Source organism: Suncus etruscus, chromosome 16 (assembly GCF_024139225.1).
Source record: "Suncus etruscus isolate mSunEtr1 chromosome 16, mSunEtr1.pri.cur, whole genome shotgun sequence".
Classification (NCBI taxonomy): Eukaryota; Metazoa; Chordata; class Mammalia; order Eulipotyphla; family Soricidae; genus Suncus; species Suncus etruscus.
The window spans coordinates 68,638,578-68,644,309 of NC_064863.1; the positions used below are offsets into that span (position 1 = coordinate 68,638,578).

General features: G+C 33.2%; 1 non-coding gene across 1 annotated transcript; it reads left to right on the forward strand.

Annotated features, from left to right (window-relative positions):
* Nucleotides 1-1,155: 1,155 nt before the first annotated feature.
* LOC126032705 (small nucleolar RNA SNORA51) lies at nt 1,156-1,288 on the forward strand. The gene has a single exon (XR_007503927.1). It is a non-coding gene; the product is annotated as a small nucleolar RNA SNORA51 (small nucleolar RNA).
* The last annotated feature ends 4,444 nt before the right edge of the window (nt 1,289-5,732 follow it).

The following is a 5,732-nucleotide window of genomic DNA, read 5'->3' on the forward strand; positions in this document are numbered from 1 at the left end:
ATTTCAAAACAAAGGGTAAGAAAGACAGTTAATTATAACCTAGGCCTCACATGAAGAGTTAATTAATTTTCATGCATATCAATTAATAACTAATTGGGTTTCTGCTTGACTGTAGATAAAGGTATTGGGTAATGAAAGAAAAAAAGACCTCTATTTTAATTGAAATACAACAGTTTTTCTTCTGTAGTTTTTTGTCCTGGTTATTTGTGTCTTTAAGGCAAATCACAGCTAAAAATAAATCCAAGCTTCTAAAAATGTACATATGAAAACAATTATAAGAATTTCGTTTCATTAGGGTAAATATATATTCCTTTAATAATTTAATATAAAACATATTGTTTCAAAGAATTTTACATGGTGTGTATATCAGGTTTTTATTACATTTCACTAAACAAATTAATAATATTCTATTGAAGAGACTGTATAAAAAAGTTGCCTAGAATCTAGCTGTCACTGTGACTCTAATTTGAATCCCAGCACCTTATATGATTAGTCCCCTAAACTCTGCTAGGTATGGCCCCTGAGCACAGAGCCAGATATGGACCCCATGCATTACTGGGTGTTTCCAAAGAATCAAATTAAAATACATAAATGTGGGAGATAAAATAATAAAAGGCTGAAATATTTAAAAAATCAAAATCTTGGCTTCATTTTTTTGCCTAATAAATTGACATTAATACAAGATTCTAAATTCTATAAATCCAACTTCATTTCACTCTGACCATAACAAAAAACACTAATCAAATTCAATTTCAAAGACCGTCAAAGAGAAACAAAGATACACAATCAACTCATAATAAACAAGCCTATGTAGAATTGGTCTAAGAGTGAACAAATTTACTTATGAAAAGCAAGTGGAATATAGTTAGACAGAGATATAAACAAGAGTTTACTTATAATACAATCTATGGTGGAGAAGAAGGAGGCAGAGAAAATGAGAAAGTAGAGGAGTGGAGGAGGAATAAGAATTGAGGAGGAATAAGAGGAGGAGGAAGATGAGGAAAAGAAAAGGAAAAAAAGTAGAAGAACAACAGCAATAACTATGACCTAGGCGTGAATCTTTTGTATGAAATATATTTGCATATCTTAAAGGTAAAACTACAAAATGTTTAAATGTAAAACAACAAAAAGTTTAAAATAAAAAAGATTGAATAAGGCCTCCCAATTCTTACCACAGGCTGTGTTCTTTACACTGGCTGTATAGAAAGAGGAGGTACAGTAAAGGCACCCCATATACACCTCAACACAGGACCCTTGCCGGGTATGTATTGTGAATTGGGGGACAAAAAAAAAAAGATTGAATAAAATGTCATGCACACTTTAACCCTGAGGAAGTTCAGATATAAATGTTCATTTTAAGGGCCAGAAAGATAGTACAACTAATAGGACGCTTTCCTTGCATATGGTCAACTTAGGTATCAGGGATATCATATGTTTCCCAGAGTTCTCCAAGAATGGTACTTGATCACAGAGACAAAAAAAAAAAACAAAAAAAAAAAAAACAAAAAAGAAGCCCTGACCACAGCTGAGTGTAGACCAAAATCTTAACCCTCCAAAAAATGTTAATTTCAAACAAATACAGTGGTAAAAACTATTACAAGGTAATAAAGAAAAAAATTCTTCAAGAAGATATAACAGTACTAAATGTTTAAGTACTTATCAGCAAAGTTTCAAGATTTATAAAACAAAATCAATAGATATAATAGTAATAATTAATAATAATAATAATAATAATAATAATAATAATAAAGCAGGCACATAGGTTCCCTGGGCCAGTGAGCATAGTCCCCGCTTGCACATGTTACCTACATCTCCCTCTTGAGATGTGGACTTTCCTACTTTCCTGCTGGGTTGTGTACCAGACTCTGCACCTTTGGAGAAGCCCTCGTTCTTTCTTTGAGCATGTTAGTCTCTCTTTATCCTCTGCTTCTTCTTCAGTACCTTCCAATAAAATCCATTTTTACTTCATTGCATGCTTGTCTCCCCTGAAATTCCTTTATCTGAGGGAAGACAATGGACCTAGATCCTAAAAGACCACTGGCATCATTAATAGTTACCCAGATGGTACTTTGAAGTGAATAATTGGAGGAAAGAGGTAATTATGAATATATTCTGTGGAGGTTTGTTCCCCTTGGAAATCTAAGGGAATGAGGGAGGACTCTAATAACCTCTTTGATTGTATGGTCTCCATGAGGAGGTTCCCTCTCTCTTGTTTGTACCATCAACCACAGTAGGAGGGGCACAGGGAAACTCACTAGTGAAAGAACTTTAAGATTTTGGAGATTATGGCATAAATTTGTGGCATACATTTATGGCATAAATTAAACCCAGGCAAGATCTCTTTCCAGATAATCTGCTCTCACTTAAACAGCTGGATCTGGCTAGAGATTGCCAGGAGGCAACTGAAATGTTGATGAGGTCAGCACAGTCTCAGATCAAGCAGATCTAAAGGCTGGCGAAAAGAACTGATCAGAAAAGACCAGCAAGTGGCAATGCAAACTTCTTTCTCTCCTGATCCAAATGGAAGATTCTCAGGAGTTACAGCACTCCCTGTCGGGCTCCACATGTAGCTGTGATAATGTGGATGTCAGATCAAGGCCTCAGAGATGCTGGGGTGCAGTGTGGATGGAAAGGCTTCATCAGTGACCTCTACACTTAACCCACGCATTTCTGGGAATTAAGGCAAAGGGATTAGTGTCCCCTCAATAAGGGCAAAGATGTGGACCCAGGGGCCAGAGAGATGGCATGGAGGTAGAGCATTTGCCTTGCATGCAGAAGGATAATGGTTTGAATTCCGGCATCCCATATGGTTCCCCGAGCCTGCCAGGAACAATTTCTGAGCATAGAGCCAGGAGTGATTCCTGAGCGCTGCTGGGTGTAACCCAAAAACCAAAAACAAACAAACAAACAAACAAAAAAAAAAAGATGCGGATTCATATTACATATTGACAGTGAACATATAAACTAACCCAAAATTGGAAAACCATTTAGTGGCTTCCTAAGCATATGCTTCCCCTATGAATTGATATTTCAATCCCTAGTATTGAAATATCAAACAAAGAAATTAAAAGCATAAGTAGTCAAAAAACCTTAACTTACGATTTTGGTTTCATATTTATTAATATTAGTTTTAAACTTGAGAAAAGCAAAATATATGTTAAAAGGAGTGTAAACGTCATATTGCTGTATATTTTACAATGTAATGCTACCAAATAGAAATGATTGATTACAAGCTTTTTCCTCTTTTTTTTTTTTGAAGACTCTGTGCTCTCAAATAAATATATGTTCCTTTTTAAAATCTCCCAACTCGTTTAAATTTCTTTCAATAAATAAAATTTTGAGGGGCCAAAGCGATAGCACAGAGGATTGGGCATTTGCCTTGTACGTGGCCTACAGGAGTAAGATCCCCTACATCTCATAAGGTCCTCAGATCCTCTGGGGAGAATTGCTGAATGCAGAATCAGAAATCTGACCTCCGCCTAGTGTGGCCCAGAAACAAAAACAAAGATTTACACATTAAACTAAATATATAAACCTCAAACATCCCTCAAGAGACCTCTATAGCAAATGCAAAATTTATATTTCCGTTTATTTGGAGTTCAGAGACATAATAAAATTTTAATTATACAAATAAGTACAATGTTTACTGCTAAAAACTAATTGTAAAAAATAATAAAGAGGGGCATGAGCTATAGCACAGCAGGTAGAGCATTTGCCTTAAATGAGTCCGACCCGGGTTTCATTTCATTCCTGGCATTCCCTGGCAGGTCTCCCAAGCGTGCCAGGAGTGATTTCTGAGAGCAGAGCCAGTAGTAACCTCTGCCGCTGGGTGTGGCCCAAAAAGCAAAAGCCAAAAATGAAACAAAACAAACAAACAAAAAAAGATAAAGAAACTTTCTGAGTTGTAGCAGTGTCTTTTGTGATATTTTATTGTAGTTGTGTGAACTTGTCAGTATTCCTTAAACTTCACCTAATTTCTGTGAATTTAACTTTATGTACATTTTACCTAAAATAATGTAGGATTATCAAAATTTCACTTGATATGTGGTACCAACTACAGCTTTATATTTTAGAATAGAAATTTATTAATAATGTATACAAAATTCTTTCAAAGATACTAAAATTAAACACCAGTTAATTTTACTCTGAATTTTACATGCAATAGACTTAAAGTTACATATCACCCAAATTCTACCATTCAAAATATTATTGGATAGCAAAAAAAATTGGTCAAAGTCAATATGTTAGAACATTTAAGCAAAAAAACAAAACATTATTTTAGCAATGTATATTTCAATCATTCATTTTCATTCAATGCTGCAAATACCCTTTGTCATAATTTATCAAAATGTACTTCAATATAACTAAATATACTCAAATACAGCCTACAAAAATTTATTTGCAATCTTGAAAAAAGATCTATATTACTGCTTTTCTAAAATATTTGAAATTTTATTTTTATTATTCTATATCTTCATAGATTGCAATTAATGGGACTCTGGGTAATACATCTTAATTGTCATTTTGAATTTTTTTTAAAAAAAATTTTGTTTTTTCCTTTGATTACCAAAAAATCTGATTCTTTTCTTTTTTTAGCTTATGGTTGAGTACTGTCTCTTGTATTGAAAATGGATGACTTCCCAAAATGCAGAATGTCTTTATTCTTGGCTATCTTCCCATGTAGAAAAATAAGTGTTCATAATTATCTGAAGATGAATGTTTGCATATTATTTCTTAAGTATATAATTATCTCTCATATTTTGGGAAGCATTTTGTGTGTAGGCCCACAGCATACTGTATGTTTTCTTTAAAAGGCAAAGTAACTAAAAATGAATGTGTGGATAATGTGGTAGTCATACCATGATAGCTCTATTTGTTACAATGCTGCTGGATTATTTAAAAGCCACTGATGCAAAAAAAAAGTATACTTGCACTGTATAATTGGCACTGTTTTATAATAAAATGCTTAAACCCTATATTCTGTTGTTCACATATCAAATTTAATGCAATTATAAAATGCATTCTTCTTTTTAATTTTGGAACACAGAAACAAAAAGAAGTCAAAGCAATGCCCATGAATACTAATTAATAGATGATCTTGCTAAATATAAATCATCTTCTTCAAAGACAACTTTAATAAAGAAGCCATTATAAATAAATGTATGAAAACTCTACTTTATCCCACAGAATTCAATAGTAATTTTCTTTGGGTTTTTATTTTTTTTTTAGTTTGGTTCTCAGATTTTAAAATGTGATTGAACAACACCTTTTCTCATCTTTCACCAACTTCTACTCAGAAAAATCAGATTCAATGTTAAAAATGAGTTGACTACTCAGAAACTACTCAAAGTAAACTGAGCTGAGACTGAGACATATGGGTTGTCCTCTATGTTTACTGTGTTTTTTACCTCTACTAATTCTCTTCACTCAATTGCCTTATTCCAAACTCACTGACAAGTCTCCCAGGTTAGCTTTAAATTAACTCATTCATTCAACAACTAAGGGTTTATTGAGCAGCTGTTAGATATCAAAGACCATGTCAGGAATAGGGAATAAAATTTTAAAGAGAATATTTGATGCCTTAGGGAAGTTTATAGACTATTGGAAAGAAGTAAAAACAACGTTAACAATTATTGAAAAGTTTCATATTAAAAAAAAACCCCTTTAGGACATAAATTTTATGATAAAGCCTTAAAAGTAAGTAGGATTTACTTACAAATAGCAGTCATGAA